Below are 21,372 nucleotides of genomic sequence, written 5' to 3'. Positions count from 1 at the left end.
CAGTTTCATTCTTCTGGAAATACAAATCAAAACCACAATGAGATACCACCTCACACCTGTCAGATGGCTAAAATTAATAACACAAGAAACAACAGGTGTTGGCGAGGATGAGGAGAAAGGAGGACCCTCTTACACTGTTGGTGGGAATGCAAACTGGTGCAGCCACTCTGGAAAATAGTATGGAGGTTCCTCAGAAAACTAAAAATAGAACTACCCAATTACCCAACAATTGCATTATTAAGTATTTTTTCAAAGGATACCAAAATACAGATTAAAAGGGGTACATGCACCCAAATGTTTATAGCAGCATTATCAACAATAACCAAACTATGGGAGAGCTCAAATGTCCATCAATTGATGAATGGATAAAGAAGATATATATATATCTTCTTTATGTGTGTGTGTGTGTGTGTGTGTGTATACACACACACACACATATACACACACATATATGTGTATATACATATACACATATACATGTATACATACACATATATACATATGGAATATTACTCAGACATCAAAAAGAATGAAATCTTGACATTTGCAATGATGTGGATGGACATAGAAGGTATTACGCTAAGTGAAATAAGTCAATCAGAGAAAGACAAATACCATACGATTTCCAGTCATATGTGGAAGTTAAGAAACAAAATAGATGAATATCTGGGAAGGGGTGGGGAAAGAGGACAGATGGAAGCAAACCACAAGAGATTCTTAACAAGAGAGAACAAACTGAGGGTTGATGGAGGGTGGTGGGTGGAGGGTTGGGGTAAATGGGTGATGAGCATTAAGGAGGGCACTTGTTGTGATGAGCATTGTTGTATGTAGGTGTTGTATGTAAGTGATGAATCATTGAATTCTACTCCTGAAACCAATATTGCGCTGTATGTTAACTGACTAAAATTTAAATTTAAAAATAACAAACAAAATTGGGCGCCTGGGTGGCTCAGTCGGTTGAGTGTCTGACTTCAGCTCAGGTCATGATCTCACAGTCTGTAAGTTCAAGCCCCGCATTGGGCTCTGTGCTGGCAGCTCAGAGCCTGAAGCCTGCTTCAGTTTCTGTGTCTCCTTCTCTCTCTCTGCCCCCAACCCACTCACGTTCTGTCTCTGTCTCTCTCAAAAATAAATAAACATTAAAAATAACAATCTAAAAAAGAAATACTGAAAAGAAAAAAAAATAAAGAAGTGATTTTTATGGTGGAAGCCATGGAGATAGATTGTCTCTTGTATGCAGGACATATCCTACTGCCCGTGGCTTGAAAAATGCTGTCTGTGGGCTTATCATGTGCCTAAAGAGATAGTGACAATGATTTTTACGATAGGAGGACCGTTGTAACTTATGAGGAAACAGACAATAAGGGACTGCCCCTGTGGTAAAAATAAGTCATGGCTAAAAATGAAAGAGCTAATCCAGGCAAGGTGATGAGAAAGATAGAAAGCATGGAAACTGTCCTGTTGGGACAGATAGCACCAGACTCAAACACAGGGGTCAGGAGCCAGAACTTCACATGTGTATTGTGTGTCTGAAGAACACTGCCCAGCAACTTCTCATAATCCCTCTGTCGGAGTCATCTCTCCAACTAAAAATTGGGATGCAGGGGCACCTGGGTGGCTCAGTTGGTTAAGCATCCAATTTCAGCTCAGGCCATGATCTCACAGTTCGTGAGTTCGAGCCCTGCATTGGGCTGCGTGCTGCCAGCGTAGATCCGGCTTCCGATTCTTCCCTTCTCTGCTCCTCCCCCGCGCTCACACATCCTCTCTCTCTCTCTCAAACACAGACATTTAAAATAAATAAATAAAAATTGGTATGCAAATCTTGCCGTTATAGTGTTGAAGGCTAGAATGTCTAGCAGAATGTTAGGAATCATGAGTAAGTCCCTGAGAATCTAGGAGCCCAAGGGAAATTTAGGAAAGTCACAATTTTTTTTTTAAACCTGCCAAGATCCTATTTAAAAAAATTATGCCTTGTGATGCAGAGAAACAAAAGCCTAAAAAAAATTAGATTGTTCTATTTAGTTTCCTTTTTTTTTTTAAAGGAAAAGCTTGTACTTAGTGACTTTAATCAAATACATTCTTTTTATCTGTTGCTTTCTTTTATTGGATTCTGGAACAAGCAGAAGCAGAGTGTGTGTGTGTGTGTGTGTGTGTTGGTGGGGAGTAGGGAGGCTCCATGTTATTGCCACAATAAATATTACAGTGCAAAATCCCGCCAGACTATTTCCTCTAGCGAGAGCTGTTTGAGAGTGTAATAAGGCTTGGTGACTGTGAATTCATGCCTTGTGTATGTTATTGTAAAATGAACATGGCGACAATACATTGTCTTAATGGGTCTGGAACTGGCAGTGAATAAGAGAGGCAGGCTAGGGAAGGGGGCCAGGTACAATAGTAGCCCAGAGACTGAGCGATGCCACCAGTTTGTCAGGGAGGCCGTCTTCAGTCTTTATAGTGTGCAAAAGAGGTCCCTGCACTGGGTCCTCATGCTTTAGATGGTCCTGCTCTGGTCCTTTTCCAGCTGTGTCCTTCCCCATTGGGCACAGCTCTTGAGAGGCAAGGGGATGTGCTTACCCAGAGTCCATATCCATCCCTCTAGACCATACTTCAATAACAGTTTCTTGCCCAAATAGTCCACTCCCACTTCTGGGATCTTCTTATAAAGTCTATCCTCCTGAGGGGAGGTCACTGTGTAGATAGGAATCCCTGGGTCCCTGTGCTGGCCAAGGGGAAGTTGTTTATAGAGGCATGGACATACCTTAGATCCTGGGTGGGGTGTCCATACAGGCACACGTGAGGTGTAACAGGTTGCTGGAGAGAGAGAAAAAAAAGTGGGGTGGTCTCTGAGCTTAGGGCGAGCTGTCAACTTCCCCAACATCACCACCATGTTCTGTTACGAAACTCCAAAGGGTTTGAGACTGGCAAAGTTGAACTGGATCTCTAGGTCATTATGATGGCACACTTGTTAAGGTGGAAGGATAGAACGTGTTCTAGATAGCAGTTTGCTAGCTTAGTTTATAATGCCGAAAAGGCTATAAATGTGGTATATGGACCTTCGCTTGTCTTCCTGCCACAGGCCTCGCAAATATCAGGTATGGGACTGGCAGAGCCTGGCTGCACTTGAAAGGGGATATAAGACTGAGAATTTGGTCTAGCGTTAGGTTGGAAATAATTGGACGTCCCCAAAGATGACTTACCACTTCTGTGAGAAGGACAGAATTAAGAGTGTTGATGTCAGGCAGAGGTGAAACAGACCCCAGCTCTCTTTTGGACCTCTCCTCTTCCTCTCCCTGGCTTCTCTGCATCTCTTGGAGATATAGTCTGGTTGGACAGAAAGCAGATGTAGTGGAAAGTATATTCAGAACTGAATTGATGGGGAATCTTTCAGCACTGCCAATTATTGGCCTCAATTTCCCTATTAAAATAGTGATATTTACTTCTGGGTTGTTTTGAAGATAAGACGAATTAATGTAAAGTGGTATAATGCGAACTAGTCTTCAAGTTGAAGAGCTGTTCAACCAAGGGCCCCCCCTTCTCTTTCTGGCTTTGATGAGAATAAACTTTCCTGTGTTTTATTTCCTTGGATACTTACCAAAAGTCTTATTTAATATTTAATATAATTCTTACTAATGACATAACATGAATACTCTCAGGAAAAGTTTTGAAAAGTGACTCCTGGAAATAGTGCACTTTAATGCCACAGAAATATTTTGGGGCAACAGGGTCCTTTAATTCTCACTCACAGAGTGACCAGTGCCCATCTCAAAGGCTTAACTATGTTGAGATGCAGGTTTCATCGCTCTGGTGTTATCTTTGACATATCAACATTGGCTTCATCTCAGTTATTGGATTTTGATTTATTTCCAGAATTACCTGGACTGAGTTCAATGCCAGAGAGTATTTGGAATGATGGACTATCACATGGACTTCATTTTCTTGAAATGTCGCATGCTCTAATGTTCCAATTTTTCTCAGCAGACAGTAGTGTGATGGTTAGTTTTATGTGTCAACCTGACTAGGAGACAGTACCGAATTATTCAATGAAATGCTAATCTAGGTGTTGTTGTGAATGTATTTTGTAGCTGTGGCTAACATCTACAGTCAATTGACCTTAAGTAAAAGAGATTGACCACATTATCTGGGTGAGGCCCATCCAATCAGTTGAAAAACCTTAAGAACAATCAGGTTTCTCTGAAGAAGAAATTACGTCTCTATCTGTCTGTCTATCTCTCTCTCTCTCTCTCTCTCTCTTATCTAATCCCCCTTCTTTCCTTCCTTCCTTCCTTCCTTCCTTCCTTCCTTCCTTCCTTCCTCCCTCTCTCTCTCTCTCTCTCTCTCTCTCTCTCTCTCTCAATTGGTTCCCTTTCTCTGCTAGAACCCTGACCAATACAAATTTTGGTACCAAGGGTAGTTCTAGAAGTACAGAATCTCAAAGATGAGTTTCTGAATTGATTCCAGCTTTTCTGGAATTGTTTTTCTAATCTGGCAGAGTCCGGCTACATTTACAAGGGGATATAAGATTGAGAATTGGCTCTACTGTTAGAGTAATGTGATTAGACTGTTTACATTTAGAGGCACTAGTAACGCCATTTCCTGTGGAAAGAGGGCACTGGTAGTCTGTGGCATGATGTGGCAATAGAGGAACACAAAATATCATCATTGGATACTCCTAATCAAATGGGTATAAAAGGCGAAGTTCTGGGTAATTACATTTGATTGGTGCTTCAGAATATTTTAGTCAAATTAAGGAGTATAATGATCTTGGTTGCTTGCTTCTAACTGGCCTGGAGAAACTAGGGAAACACAAGGATGAACTCAGAGGTACAAATTCCTAGCTCAAGTTCTGCATACATATCCTGAAAGAAACACCAATCTTCTATTGTTGCAGGACTGAGATTTCTGAAAGCCAAACTCTGAGTCTTATCCTATGTGTAGCGTTAATACAACAAACACTGAATCCCAACCTCACAGAGTTTCTTCTGTTAAAGTGGGCCCATTGGTGGGAAAGAATGGGATCCTGAAAATTGAAATGGGATGTATCAGGAAACCTCAATGAACCTGAGGATACTGGACCCTTAAGTTCTGCTGGGTGTTCTTTGCCAATAGTACCTCCCCTTCCTTGTCTGAGGACGTTAACACTGCTTTGTCCAAAGAATCTGTAATAATCTCCCTGATGTGATTCCCTGGCAAGACACTGCCGATTTTTCTTCAGGACATACTCCATACCCCTCTTTGCTTTAAAACTCTAATGAGACTGAATTTCCAGGGGGTGAGGTGCAAAGTGTGATGCATGAGGAGATGCAAAACATACCCAGAGAACCTCATGATTTTTCCAAATCATACGGACAATAATCTGTGATATGTGTCAGGATGCATAGTAAGGGAGTGGGGTATCGCAGAAAAAAACATAAAGTTGGGTCAGGCTGAATTTAACTGATATGCGTTCACTAAGCAAAACTCCTGGATTCGGTTTTTTAGCCTGAAGATTTAGAAACCACTCTTAAGTTTGTTTGTTTAATTGGCTGAAACATGGACCGAAAGGTTGTCTGCTCTAAGCTAAGTTGAGGGGCGCCTGGGTGGCTCAGTTGGTTCAGCGTTCGACTTAAGCTCAGGTCATGATCTCATGGTTCATGGGTTCAAGTCCCACATCAGGCTCTGTGTTGAGAATTCAGAGCCTGGAGCCTGTTTCAGATTCTATGTTTCCCTCTCTTTCTGCCCCTTCCCTACTCGTACTCTGTCTCTCAAAAATAAATTAATTAAGTTGAAATGGCAGAACTGCCTTGCTGTACTATTCAGGAAGGTTTTTAAAGGCTTAGGGAGATTGGAATTTTAGAGTAGATTTATCATCTAAGACCCACTCATCCACCCTGGGAGGACCTAGGGAACACACCTTTCATTACAACTGTGAGAAATAAATTTTTGAGGGCAGTCTCAGCGTCCTTCATGAGCTCTGTGGTTGCTCTTCCTTTCAGGTCAGAATTTACAGTGGGGACTGTTGACACCAAAGAAGGAAGCAGAATAATCTGACTCACAAGGAGGTATGGTGCTGGCTAGATGATCACAGTGTCCCTAGAAAAAGAGTAGATAGACATTCTACTGAATTCTCACTCGATCTGTACAAGTGGAAGTGTTGCAGGTTGAGGGAACAGGAGTCTAATTTGAAGCATAGAAATAGTTATGCATCAAATGGTGCCCTTCCTAAATTTGTATGTTGAAGCCCTAATTGTCAATGAGACTATATTTGAAGACAAGGTCTTTAAAAGGGTAATTAAGGTTATTTTTTTAAAATGTTTATTCATTTTTGAGAGAGACAGAGTGTGAGCAGGGGAGGGGCACAGAGAGAGGGAGACACAGAATCTGAAGCAGGCTCCAGGTTCTGAGCTGTCAGCACAGAGCCCAATGTGGGGCTTGAACTCATGAACCGTGAGATCATGACCTGAGCCAACGTCGGACGCTTAACTGACTGAGCCACCCAGGCACCCCTAAAGGAGTAATTAAGGTTAAATGAGGTCATGGGGTAGAGCCCCAATCCAGTATGACTTGTGTCTTTATAAGAGGAGGAAGAGGGGCATCTGGGTGTCTCAGTCAGTTGAGCTTCTGACCCTTGATGTTGGCTCAGGTCATGATCTCACAGTTGGTGAGACTGAGACCTCGAGCTGGGCTCTATCCTGACAGTTGTGGACCCTGCTTGGGATTCTCTCTCTCTCTCTCTCTCTCTCTCTCTCTCTCTCTCTGCCCCTCCCCACCTCATGCTCATATGCTCTCTTTCTCTCTCTCAAAATACTGTCAAAATATTTTTCTCTGAGCACAGAGAAAAGGCCAGTAGAGGACAGAGAGCCATCTGTAAGACAACTAGAGAGGCTCCAGGAAAAACCAAACTTGCTGACCCCTTGATCTTGGGTCCCAGAACTGTGAGAAAATTTTGGTTGTTCAATCATCCAGTCTGTGGTATTTTGTTGTGGCTATGGGAGTAAAGTAATACAGAGAGTCATGACTCCTCAGACAATCACTGGACTTGAGCTGATTAAGGCCAGGTTAGAAAGGAACCAGCTACACTTGCCAAAAATGAATACTTCTAATTTAAAAAAAAATTTTAATTATTTTTGAGACAGAGAGAGAGAGCACGCAAGGGAGGGGCAGAGAGAGAGGGAGACACAGAATCTGAAGCAGGCTCCAGGCTCTGAACTATCGGCACAGAGTCTGATGCGGTGTTCGAACTCACGAACTGTGAGATCGTGACCCAAGCTGAAGTCAGATGCTTAACCTACTGAGCCACCCAGGTGTCCCCAAAGTGAATACTTTTAATCTTTCTCCTGGACTTCCCTAAAGGGATCTATTGTCTTTTACCAGAATAACTGCACTGGGTAAAAGGAAATAATCAGACCTTTCAGGGACTACTGGACACTTGCCCTGAACTGATAATAACTTCAGAAGACTCAAAATATCGTTGTCGTCAAAAACAGTAGGACTTATGGAGATTTGGTGATCAATGGAGTTTCAGCTCAGATTCATGTCACAGTGGATTCACTGAGTTGCTGAACCCATACTATGGTTATTTTTTCAATTCTGGAATGCATAATTAGAAAAGACATACTCGACAACTGACAGAATCCACACATTGGTTCCCCGACCTGTGGAGTAAGAGCTGTAATTGGGGGAAGTCCAAGTGGAAGCCACTAGAACTTATGCTATCTAAGTAGTGAACTAAGACATTAGTGCCACTAATCAAGGACTTCAGAGACACAAGGTCGTGATTCCCACCACTCTCCACTCAGCTCACCTATTAGACTGTGTAGAAGACAGATGGGTCTTGGAAAATGACAATGGATTATTGCAACTTAACCAGCAGCTGCTGGTGCAGATGTGATTTCATTGCTTGTGCAACTTAACATACCCCCTGGTAACTGATATGCAGCTGTTGTACAGGCATATGCTTTTTTGTTTTTTTAAAATATCTGTTAGTAAAGGCAATCAGTAGCAGTTTGATTCCAGCTGGCAAGGTCAGCAATACACCTTCACTGTCCTACATTGGGAGAATATAAATTTTCCATCCCTATGTCACAACTTCAGGAACCTCAATCAACTTTGGCTTCCACAAGACATCGTACTAGTCCATGACACTGATGCTATTATGCTGGTCAGTATAGACCCTTTGGACTTTGGATCAAAGCCTTGCCATACCCTGTGGATAACTACTCTTTGGAGAAACAGCTTCTTCTTGCAGCTGGGACTTAATAGAAACTGAATGCTTGACCAGAGGTCACCATGTTTCCATGTGACTTGACGAGTTTCCATGTGTTCATGACAGCATAATACACTTGCTATTGTCTGATCTGCCCAAGCCAAGATGGATGTGTACAGTGGCATTCCATTTTCAAGTGGAGGTGGTATATACAAAAATCAGACCCTCAAGTTTTAATAATTTACATGAGGAAGTGACCAAATGTCCATGGTTCCTATTTCTACTCTATTACTGTCTCTCTCCAAACCTGTATCTATGGCCTCATGGGGAGTTCCCTATGAGCAGTTGATGAAAGAAGAGAAACAATTTTGATGTACAGGTGGTTTTGATGTACATGCTATTCAGGCACCGCCTAAAAGTGGACAGCTGCAGCACCACAGTTCTCTTCTAGAACATCCCTGGAGTACATGGTGAAGGGAAATCTCTCAGTGGTTTCTCATATTACTTGTAAAGAGAAGTGGCCAGAGGTGTGAGTTTATATCAGTTCATGGGCTGTGGCCAATGGTTTGGCTGGACAGTCAGGGACTTGGAAGGGAAATATTGGAAAACTGGTGATAAGAAGGTCTTGGGAAGAGGTATGTCGATGAATATCTTTGAATGGGAAATAGAGTGAATAGATCTCTGTCCTATGTGAATGCTCACAGAGGAGTAACCTCTTCAGAGGAGGGTATTAATAATCAAATGGATAGGATGACTTGTTTTGTGGCTACCAGTCAGCTTCTTTCCTTGGCCATCTTTCCCAATGGGCTCATGAACAAAGTGGGTATGGTAGCAGGGACTGAGGTTCAGTAACATGAACTTCTACTCACCAAGGCCAATCGACTACAGCCACAACTGAGTGCCAGTCTATCAGTAGCAGAAACCAACAGTGAGTCTCTGATATGGCACCATTCCCAATGGTGATCAGCCAGCTACTTGGTGGCAGGTTGATTACATTGGACTGCTTCCATAATGGAAGGGGCAGTTCTTTGTTCTTACTAGAATAAACATTACTCTAGATATAGATTTACCTTCCCTGCATACAGTGCTTCTGCTGAACTACCATCTGTGGACTAACAGAACACAGAATTGCTTCTGATCAAGGAACTCCCTTTGTAGTGAATGAAGTATGGTAATGGGCCCATGATCATGGAATCCATGAGCTTTATCATGTTCCCCATTATCCTGAAGCAGCTGGTTTGATTAAAAAAGTGGAATTGCCTTTTGAAGCCTTAGTTCAATGCCAGTGAGGTGATAATACCTTGCAGGACTGGACCAATGTCATACAACAGGCTATAGGTACTCTGAATCAGCATTTAATACACGGTCCAGTTTCTCCAAAAGCTAGAATTCATAGGTCCAGGAAATGAGGGGGTAGACATAGAAATGGCACTATTTACTATTACCCCTAATGATCCACTAGCAAAAATTTTATTTTCTACCCCTGGGACTTTATTCTCTATTGTTCCGGAAGTCTTAGTTTCCAAGGAAGAAACTATTTCCAACCGAGAGACACAAGAGTGGTTCCACTGAACTGAAAGTTAAGACCATCATCTGGCCACTTAGGTCTCCTTATGCCTCTAAATCAACAGGCAATGTTGTCCTATGCTGGATGGGTTCCTTGATCCTGATTCCCAATGTGATTAAAGTAAATGGAAAACTACAGGGACTTAATTCAGGCCGGACTAATGGCCCAGACCTTTCAGAATGAAGATTTGGGTCACTCCACTAGGCTAAGAACCATGACAAACTAAGGTTCTTGCAGAAGACAAAGAGAATATGGAATGAGTCATGGAAGTAATCATAAATGCAAGCTAAGACCATATGACCAGTTGCAGAAACAAGGACTGTCATTGTTAATATTTCTTCCTAATTTTTTACGAATATATTTATGTGTGTGTATGCCTCTATTAATATATATATAATATTTTTGTTTTCTTTCCTCTCTTACCCCCTTATCATCTAACATAAGATGTATTAATAATAGTTAAGCTTACATCACAGTGTTTAAGTCATGGAATATCAAGGAGAAGTACAAATGACACCCCAAAACGTTGTGTCCTCTTCTGGGGAAAGGGTTAGTGCGTTTTCAGTTATATATAAGGTCATTGGATCCTGTTAGGTGGAATTATTCCTTTTTTTTGTCTTGATTTGGAGGTAAAGTATGGTTGAAGGAGGTATGAAGGGGTGCCAAATTGATAAGGAGGGAACTGTAGTAGTTTTACATATCAACTTGGTTAGGTTATAACACCCAGTTATTCAATCAAACACTAATCTAGGTGTTGCTGTGAAGGTATTTTTATATGATTAACACCTACAATCAGTTGACTTTCAATAAAGAAGATTATAAGGTAGATGAACTTCATCTAATCAATTGAAAGACCTTAGGAGAAAAGCTGAGGTTTCCCTAAGGAAGAAGAAACTCTACCTCTGGATGGGAGCATCAGGGTCAGCCCTAGAAATTTAAGTCCAGTCCCCACATTGTGTAAGCCAATTCTTTGAAATATGTGTGTATGTGTGTGTATGTGCGTGTGTATATGTATTAAATATGTTTATATATTATATAATATAAATATGTGCATAATACATATTATATCTATCCAACTCATTCTATTTCTGTAGTAGAACCCTAATGCAGATAGAAAACTAAATATGCAATGAGATATATATCACCAGATACAAAATTATATTAAGCAAAATACTAGGTAACGAAAGCATAATCCTGAAAACTCATGAACTTCTTACACTTCATCCACCTGGAAGAAATGGAATGAAACGATTTTTCTGGCAATTTGTCACCCAAAGCCATATCAATTATAAGAGCTGCCTTTTACTGAATGTCTATTTATGTAAGCCAGGCACCAAGCTGGGGACTTTACATTTATTTATGATTTTTAAAAAATGTGACAAAGTAAACATCATTTCTAATTTATAGAGTATGAAATGGTGTTTCAGAGAAAGGGAATAACTTACCAAGAACGTGCTTGTGAAGGCAGTGCAGGGACTTGAACTCAGGTCAACCTGACTCCAAGGTCTGTGCTCTCCGTAAAAGAGATGACAGTATTTCAGCCTAGAATTCCTAGAAGGTAGCCCCGTGTATGTGGAGTTTGGTAGTAGCCCTCATGGGGACAAGTGACAAATGACAACTTCATATACCATTCTCCGTGCTTGGGAAATGAAACAAGATGGTGTGTCAGCCTCTGGACAACTAGTGTGCAACCCGCTTAGTATAATAACCATCCAACTCTATGATGGGGGCAGTGAAAGATTCCAGTACTCATGCAGTTGTGTGTCCATTTGAGACAAGCCGAGGCGACTTATGTTTTCTTTCTTGGGACCGTGGTTGAACACCGAAGCTGAAAGTCATAAAACACCAGAACAGGCCAAAGAATACATTTAGTGAAACCCCTGGTTTTCTAAACCTAAGGTTCTTGGTTAGAATATTTCGGTCACTCCGAAATTTCTAATCCTTAGGATATTTATAGACCAATAATCAGGGCTGGGAAAGTTGAAATTTACAAGTCAAGTTGACTTGAGTTAATGAGGCACCTCTGGTATGGCAAAGAGAACATTGGACCAGGAGTCGGGAGACCCAGACTGAACATCCAACTTTGGGCCTTACTAAAACACTGTCACCTTGTCCAGGTTACTTAATCTTCCCAATCCTCACCGACTCCATCAATAAAATGAGTACGAAATCCCACCTGATGGCTGTGGGGTTTTAAATGTGCTTAAATGAGAACACGTGGGTTGAAAATCGTCTAGCGTAATTCATGGCATGTAATAGGTAATCAATCAATGCTTTGCACAACTTAGCAATCGCTCCCCTTTTCAGGCATACTAATTCTCTGTTGTCATTGTAGAGGTCTTAGTGGGAGAGTAATTCCAGGCACTCATCTCCTACCCAGGAAGCCAAGAGGATGGACATCTTTCCACTCCAAATAGGCCCGTGAACCTAGTTCCCCTCTCTTCCCTGGGACATCGCATCCCGAGTGAATGATGCAAGGTCAGGAGAAACAGAGATGACTCGTGTTAGGAGCAGTGGCAGCTGAGGCTTTCTGACCAAGCTCTTCGAGTTATGGGGACACTGCAGGGTTGTTTGCTTCTAGTCTCATGTCCTTGTGGAGGCTCCTGGTTTCCTACTCATTCCGAAGTCTGATCTTCCAGCTCTCACGGATGATGTTAGCAGTAGCACCCTCCCACCATCGATATTCTGAAGAATTCTTCCTTTGCTAATAAGTTGACTGCAGTTGGCTTTTATTTCTTGCCATTGGGATCCTGGCTGACACACATGTGAAGAACTGATATGAGAGAAGCAGTAGACTAGGGCTTATAGTCCTGTCTGCATATTTCATTAGGTTTGGTGAGTTTGCAATCGTTGGTGTGGGTGTAAAATTCCAATTTACTTCTCTAATGAACTCTTCAACGATTGACCTGCTCCTAATTTAGCTGTACATTATTATAGCTAAATGTTGGTTGCTATGAAAAGACCTTGTTTTGACCTCATAAGACAACACCATTCAGAATCAACTGGAGGAAAGCAAAACACATGGCCCAAAGTCAGGGAAGAAATTCACTGTGTGTGTGTGTTTTAGGGCTGGCTGTGTCCTTATTACCATCTCTTTCCTAATACACTAACAATCTCTTGCACATTTGACCACTGTTTAACATGATCAGACAAATATTATTTTAAAAGGAGACATTCTGAGTTAAAAATGACCCTCCTTCTTGGGTGTGTTTTGTGGTTTCTGCGGCTGGAGGTTACAATAGGCCATTTGATTAATGAGCTGTTTTATTGGGATGCAAATAATGCATAATGTCATAAGATCCATATGTTGTACATTACCGAGGCATAAAACCTACCTTGGCATGAAATGGAAAATTTAAAGCATCTTTCTTGAAAAAATATATCATGCTAAACAAAAAGCATGTGGGTATTTCTGGTATTTATGAAACTGGTGAATGCTATTCCAGATTTGCTTAGGTTTAGTGCTAACTCTGATCTTGTGTGTGTGCGTGTGTGTGTGTGTGTGTGTGTGTGTGTTTTGTATTCATCAGAAGTAACTTTATGCTTCTGTTCCTTCTCAGTCTGTTCAGAATAGTTGAAAAGAGCCAAACAGCTGTTTCTGATAACACACAGTAGCTATAACCTGCGTGGGTTAGAATGAAAATGGTAGATACTGGAAAAAATGTAATTATAATAAAAACACCCTTTGGGATTGTAGCATGTAATTGCCTATGCATCACCAGAGAGGTGGAGCATGAGAAAGATATGTAAATACACAGTCCAGTGGATACAAATTTCAGAGAAATAAAACCCTTTGGGGGTATAGAGACTAACAAGGTGGTGGGTGTGAAGTGTGTTGGAGCCCTGAAGTTTTGGTTGATATTGGAGATTTCACCCTCCCTGAAACACTCATAAGGCCAGATGAGACCGATCAGCCAACTTTCCAGAACCTTCACATGGGTAACTACTCTTCCACCTTCGGCTTCTGCTCAAGTACCATTTCTCAAAGGGCCTTTCCCCAGTTACTCCCTGGCTGCCATGGTCACTCTTATTCCCATGATGTCATTTTATTGTCTTTATGAAAACTTTTACTGCCTGAATCACCTTGTTTGCCTGTTGGTTTACTTATGTAGTGTATGCTTTGCAGGAGAAAATAGGCTCCAGGTCAGATGGGTGCACAGCTATAAACTCTGGTCAGTGTCTGGAGCACAGTAAATGCTCAATAAATATATATGGAATGTTGAATTTAAAAGTGAGGATAATAATAATCCTTCTCCCTTGTAAGGAATTCTATAAGGCCTAACTGAGATAATGCTTGTGAACTTGACATGATAGTGCCAATGCAGAGTATTTGGCAACCGTTAGCTAGCATTATTATATGTATATTAATTAATATATAATTAATATAATTGTTTAATATACATTGGTTATATTGTTTATCATATTACAGATATTATATATTATTTATCATATTTCACATTTTATATATCATATTATATACATTAATATATTAATTAATTAAGGTGTAATATAATTATACAATTATATAAATTGTATATGTTATATAAATTATATAATTATAGTATATAAAATTAACATTTATTATATTATGTAATATATTACATATAATTAATATATTTTTATATCATAATAATATATTAATTTTAATTAATAATTTAAATATAATTTAAATAAATATTATAATGACATAATATATAATTAATATACGTTAATATATATTCGTAATGGGCAGTTGGCTCATGTGATGGTCATGAAGGCTGAGAAGTCTGATGATCTGCCATCTGCAAGCTGGAGTCCTAAGAAAGCAGATAGTGTAAGTTACAGCTCAGTCCCAAAGTTCTGACAACCAAGAGTGCCAATGGTATAAGTCCCAGTACAAGGGCAAGAGAAGGCCATGTCCAGCTCAAAGAGAGAGACAGAGAGCCGATTTCCCTTTCTTCCACCCTTTTGTTCTATCCAGGTCCTCAATGGACTGGATGATACCCCCCGCCCCCCACCATATGGGGAGGGCAATCTACTTAGTCTACCAATTCAAATTCCAGTCTCCTTAGAAACATCCTCAGAGACATACCCAGACATAATATTTAACCAACTATTTGGGAACAGCATGACCCAGTCAAGTTGACACAGAAAATTAACCATTACAATTCGGATGCTATAGAACCATACAGGAGGTTGATTGATGCTCATGGGGAGTGATTTAACTTGGCTCTGTTATTCTGTAACTTATTCACCTAAAAATTTGGAAAGTAAAGTTTCACAAACCTAGATCAAGAAAATTACACAGGGGCACCTGGATGGCTCAGCTGGTTAAGCATCCAGCTCTTGGTTTCGGCTCAGGCTGTGATCTTGGGGTTTGTGAGTTCGAGCCCCACATTGGACTCCATGCTGACAGTATGGAGCCTCCTTGGGATTCTCTCTCTCTCCCTCTCTCTCTGCCCCTCTCCTGTTTGTGCTCTCTCTCTATCTCCCTAATTAAATAAACTTTGAAATAAAGAAAAAAAACAAAGAATTAGTTGCACAGATTATTAACATTCTCTGTTTGCTATAGCAGTGAGATTATGCCTACTGTTGGAGAATTATGACTCCATCAAGAACTGGTATGCTATAACAAACTCAGCAGGAAAACTCTACAGGAAAGAAGTTGAGATAGAAAGCTCTTTCAGATCGTGTGGTGTCTCTGGGTCACTGGGTTATCATTAGGAACCTTAATTATTTCTGAGCTTCATTTAAGTGCTTTCTTAGAAATTTCTGGCTCAATGTAATTGCACTTACTCTAGCTTATATGATGGCATTATACTCTGCACCTTTAATAAACCTGCTTTATTAGGAAAAAAAGATACATTGAATTTCTTTTATTTACACAGCACAACATATGTAGGCTTTATTCTTAAGCTTCCTATAGATAGAGTGATGAGATATGCGATCCTTCTTCACTGAAGTTCCACTCTTCAAGCAAAGTTGTGAATGTGTTGCTGTTTCTTTTCTTGATGATAGAATTTTACTTTCTAGCCAGGTTTATCTTGCCTACCAGAAGGTCAGGGCATGGGCCAGTCCCAGCTGGGGAAGGACTGTTACTCCTCTGAAATGTCTCCTTGCTGGTTCACTGCACGCCAGAGCTCCTGTTCACAGGTATTGATTTTTGCACAGTAAAATTCTGATGGCTTCCTCAAAGGGGCCAATTTTTTTCAGATTAACAGCTGCTCTGTTAATGTCAGAGGAGCTCGGTGGCTAAAAAAGGTCTTTATTTATGGATGTCAAAGAGCATGTCTCAAACATCAGGCCTCTCAAATTCAAAACAAAAGGAGTGTAATAAATGGAAAATTATAGTTTATGTGAACTGTCCTCTTTGACTATAACATACTTTAGGTAATAAAGTCAGGGAATACAAAGACAGTAGATGTTCTTGTCATTACTTATGTGGTATGTTGACTTGGTACTATTTCCACATGGACGCTAAAATTCTGTGTTTAGTGTTCTTTTAAATTTAATTGTATTAACGAACCAAGCAATGACTTGGCTATGTTTTTATTTTTATTTTTCCTGTTGTAGTAGGAACAAAGAGACAAGTAGGCACAGATCATCATTTCTATTTCACCAGACCATTTGTAGTCTAACGTGAGTCATGGTGGAGATGGGATCTGAATGGACCCCAGATATCAGGGCTGGACGCAGACTTCCTATTTATCAGAAAACTATCTACTTTTCCTGGAAGAAGACAGTGAAGGGGCTCTTTGGCTTATAGGTTGATCCGGTGTATCTCTTTTGAATGAAAAGAAGAGATCACAACTGCCCCAACCAAGAAGACAGGGAAACTGCCCTACTACATGGAAAGTTGGAAGACATTTGCCACCAGCCTGGGTTACCTGTGGTTCTGGATTGAGGAGCCTGTGTGTCATGTAGGGTCATCTCCCACAAGCCGTCTGATTTTCAAGGTTCCACAGGGAGTGCTCCCATGTAGCTGTCTGTCACCTCTCTCTCCAACCTCTTCCCTGTAGCCTAATTCTTCATTTCTGAAAATTAATTAAAAAATCTTTTTTAATAAAAAAGTTTGTTTATTTTTGAGAGACAGAGAGAGACGGAGTGCAAGCAGGGGAGGGGCAGACAGGGAGGGAGTCACAGAATCTGAATCTCCAGGCTCTGAGCCGTCAGCATAGAGCCTGACGTGGGGCTCCAACCCACCAGACGCGAGATCATGACCGGAGCTGAAGTCGGACACTTAACGGACTGAGCCACCCGGATGCCCCTCTGAAAATTAATTTTTATCAGAGTAATGCAAGCAATAGTCTAAGAGTCACATATTAAAGAGCCTGTAATGGAAAACAGCTGCAGACAGAAATACAGCTTGAAAACATGGAGGGAATGGGGAAGAAATACGTTGTTCTCTCTCTCTCTTCCTGTCTTGTGTCTCCCGTGGGCCAGTCCTTACCAGAAACAGGAGCCTGGGTGATGCATTCAACAGGGCAGAAGATGACTGCATGGAGAACCAACGAAGCTGGCAAACAACAAAAAAAATAACCCAATACCTACGTGGAGCAGCTATTGTGAGACTTACATGAGGTAAAGCTGAAAAACACCAGGAAAGTAACTGGTAGGTGGTGGGTCCTCAAATACACATTTTCCTCTCCCTTCGTTCCCCTTTCTCATTGATCAGAATCTGCTTTAAAAAAAAATGATTTGTTTAGTGCATAAGCTGTAAATGTCTTAGAAAGCATTTTAACAAGGATGAGACTAATTCAAAGCATTTAGGATATTTTAGTGTTAGTAACTTGTGAGTGGTATTTTGACGGGGTGGGCGGGCAGGAGGGGGCTTGCCTCCATCTCTTGTTCGCACCCAGGGGCAGCTGCTTGTTTAGTTTGCCCTGCCTTGTGTGCTAAGGTCCTGCCTGCTTTGCTCCAGGGCCCCCTCAGCTTTGCCTTTAGGACTCAGTGTGGCTGTTCCCACAGAAAGGTGCTGTAACCCGAAAATGCGGGTCGTAAATCTCTCTGGAAGCCGGGAAGCCTGGTTGTCTCAGACCACTGAGCCACCGCACGCAGACGCCTTCGCTGCAATGCATGCACCTTTGCATTCTCCGGCACGTTTGCCAAAACCACGTGCCATTTGGTCAGTGCCAAAGAAATGACTTTCTACCCTCTGAATCTTGTTTCCCACCCGTACTGTCCTTGATGCTGTGGGTTCTGATGGGTTGCCAGTGCCCTTTATTCTTTGCTATTAACTTCTCCCTGCCCCTCACTATTAACCCTTCGGTGGATCCCAGGGAGTTTCTAGGTTATGATTGGAGCAGTTGTCTGGTCCAGGGAGTCCTGACATCCTTCTGGCAGAGAGAAATGGTCCTGTATTGCAGGACCTGCCTCAGTCCCTGGAGGCTGAGCTTTGACCTTGCTCAGGGAAGCTTTTCTGACCTCTGGAAGGGGCTGACCAGCAGAGAGTGCCCCTGAGAGCTGGGCTGGGCTTCCCGTTGGGATCTGGGACAGCCCCTAACCCCACGAGTCCCAAGGAACATAATTTTCTCTCAGGGCTCCCATCTACCCTCCCCTAATCTACTTCACTCAGTTTCCTCGTTAAAGTAAAAGTCATCAATGTGCTTTTAATGTGGCTTTTTGCGTTTCATTTCCTTTGTTGCTTAAAAAATGTTTCCAATGAAACATTTTATAAGATTTCTATACAGTGCATACATTTTGAACATTTTGTTCCTATTAACATAAAATATTATTCTCATTTCCTCTTGTGTTGGGAAGAAAGAGGAAAAGAGTATTCTAAAAATTAAAAATAATTTCTTTGCTATTAAGGAGGTATGAATGATTTATGAGCATAATAAAGGCAAGTCTCTTTGGTCAACATTATGAATTTGAAAATAAAACTTCTTTTCAGATTTTTGAAATGGCTTCGATGACAGTAGGCCCTAAAATAACAAAGGAGACCAGGTTAAAATGGGAAATTCTTTCCCTCTGCTTTTCCTCTCTGGGGGACATCGTGTGCTCTCTACCCTTGGGAAGCAAAGTGGAGTCATCCCAGGGTAGAGGCAGGGAACGCGGTGCCGAAGAGGTTGTTTCCAGGTGCATCTGTGGGTCATCTGCATCTGTACAGAGATGCACTGAAAAATCCCCTCTGTCATTTTTATATGTCCTTAAGGGTCATATCTAGTTGAGTCTTACCAAAGCTACCCACGTTGGCTGACTCGCTCCCGGTGACACGGGGTCCCTTGGTTCCTCCCACGTGCCGATCGCTCAGTAGCTCTGGGAAATGACCTAAAGGACTGTGTGTTCTCAGGGTAATTCCCCTGAAGCTCCGCCAGGTCTGCCTGTTAAATCCCATGCTTGCCAGAGTGAGGGGGTTCTGTGTTTGGTTTTTGGTTCTGCGTCTCATGGTTCCCAGCCCATTGTCCCAGTTCTGCAATACTAGGCTATATATTAAGCTGGGGATATCACCGGGGAGGCTGGCAATTGCGAGGGTCCTCTTGAGTGGCGTTTCCTAGGTGAATTCACCCTTGTTTGAGGTCAAGTGGCTGGCAGTGCCTGCTCAGAAACCAGATTCTCTTACTGTTATTAACGATGTGCTGGGGAATGGCCGTATATCAACCAGCTTACGGGGCTGAGGAAGAGCCTGGCCCTCCAGTTACAATAGAAATACCACCTTTTAAACACTTGCATTGATGCCAGATCATTGCAGGGAGAAGATACCTGCTTGGTGAGACCTAGAAAGACTGGTGTTGACATCATCACTAAGATGCTAGCTGCTGGATGTTCAAGTTCTAGGCAACTTACTGAGCACCTAGTTCAGGGAGGGCTCTGTTTGAGACACTGGGGATACAGCAGGGAACAAAGCAATCAGAAATCCTTGCCCTCAAGGAGCTCGTATTGTAGAGACTATTTGAGCCCAGAGGTCTGGGTAAATCACTCATGCACACATGTTTGGATTTCTCTTTTCTCTCCTCAATGTCTCACAAGCTCACTCCAGAAGTGAAGGCATACTGAGGCAGTCCTTTGGAGAAATCACCTAAAGAAAGGGCAACGTGGTGAGAAATGTCTCTCCACGCCTTCAATTTTAACCCAGAAAATTCTTTTTTTAAAGAAATTTTTTTTACGTTTATTTATTTTTGAGACAGAGAGAGACAGAGCATGAATGGGGGAGGGTCAGAGAGAGGGAGACCCAGAATCCGAAACAAGCTCCAGGCTCTGAGCTGTCAGCACAGAGCCCGACGTGGGGCTCGAACTCATGGACCACGAGATCATGACCTGAGCCGAAGTCAGACGCTTAACCGACTGAGCCACCCAGGCGCCCCAAACCTGATTATTCTTAAGTCCTTCAGTCTGCTGGTCTCATATTTTCCTTTCACATACAGTTAAAATAGTATGATCCCCCTTTCCACCGACCTGCAGGAAGTCTGCTATCCACTCCAGTATTTTTAAGGTTCCAAAGGTGAGTCAACTGCCTGTCATCTCCCACTCCAACATTCTAGCTCGATTCTTCGCTTCTTCAATTCAGTTTTTAATGAAGTAATGCACGCGCTAGTTTGAAACTCAAATATGCAATGGATCAAAATGCAAAACAGAAGTCCTCAACTAATTGTTCCAACCAATTGTCCAACTCCTTGCAGGCAACCATTTTCAACTCTTCCAGCTCTTGCTTTCTTATACAGTAGAACCTTGGATTGCGAGTAACTTGTTCTGCGTGTTCTGCCACACAAGCAAACATTTCTAATGTATTTTAGCTCGATAAACGAGAGCTGTCTTGCAACACGAGTAGTACGTGATGCCAAACATCACATGATCACAACCGAGCCAACGGCTCTTCTCTCTCTTGCTGTGGGATTGTGGGTGATCGTCGATGCAATGTCACCTTTCCGCAAAACCCTCAAAAGGGGGTAAAAGCAAGTGTCACTGGATAGGTTTCTTGTTAAAGTTGCACGAAAAGAAAAAGATTCCAGTGAGCCAGGAGTGATTCTGCTAGTGACAGTGAAAGTCATCCTGCACAATAACCCTCCTCTCTCGTCTCCCTCACACCAGTCATGAAGGTTTTCAAAGGTAAGTGCAGGTTAATTTGTTTATTTTTCTTTATATTTTGTATTTCATTTATTATTTTGTATTATATTACAGTATTGTAATCATTTTTATATGAATATTTTTGGGTTATGGAATGAATCATGAGAGTTTCCATTATTTCTTATGGGAAATTCACTTTGAAATACAAGTGCTTTGGATTACAAGCATATTTCCAGAATGAATTATGCTTACAAACCAAGGTTTACTACTTACCTTCTTATTTCTAAATAAAACGCTTGCTTTGTCACTTATTAAATTATTAACTTTAGGTGTTAGGGACGGATATTCTGTTACGATGGGCGAAGGTTTAACTCTCAGTCTTCTACACCCCCCCATCCTGCCCACCTTCTCTTCCTACGCTCTATTTGAATGATATAAAGTATTTTTGATCAAATCAGCAGTCAGGATTGACATTATTATGACTATGAAAAATATTAATAACCAAGAACTGTGTCATAGTTCTATCTTCTTTCTTGTACGTATTGTTTTTTTCCTAGAGTTAGTATTTTCCTCATTTTTTATTTGCTTATTTTTGTGTGTGTGCTTCTATTTAATATTTTTCATGCAGCATTGTATTTTCTTACAC

General features: G+C 41.4%; 2 long non-coding RNA genes across 2 annotated transcripts; both read right to left on the bottom strand.

The window, feature by feature from the left end:
• Positions 1-2,160: 2,160 nt before the first annotated feature.
• LOC123386173 lies at positions 2,161-6,203 on the bottom strand. Its single transcript, XR_006599892.1, has 3 exons — positions 5,885-6,203; positions 3,192-3,315; positions 2,161-2,805 (listed from the first exon to the last, which is right to left on the bottom strand). It is a non-coding gene; the product is annotated as an uncharacterized LOC123386173 (long non-coding RNA).
• Positions 6,204-15,631: 9,428 nt separating this feature from the next.
• On the bottom strand, positions 15,632-20,819 carry LOC123386171. Its single transcript, XR_006599890.1, has 3 exons — positions 17,299-20,819; positions 16,610-16,756; positions 15,632-15,865 (listed from the first exon to the last, which is right to left on the bottom strand). It is a non-coding gene; the product is annotated as an uncharacterized LOC123386171 (long non-coding RNA).
• Between the last annotated feature and the right edge of the window lie 553 nt (positions 20,820-21,372).

Source organism: Felis catus, chromosome B3 (assembly GCF_018350175.1).
Source record: "Felis catus isolate Fca126 chromosome B3, F.catus_Fca126_mat1.0, whole genome shotgun sequence".
In the NCBI taxonomy this organism is placed as follows: Eukaryota; Metazoa; Chordata; class Mammalia; order Carnivora; family Felidae; genus Felis; species Felis catus.
The sequence above is the reverse complement of the archived record's forward strand: the minus strand, read 5'-3'. Positions and strand labels throughout refer to the sequence as shown.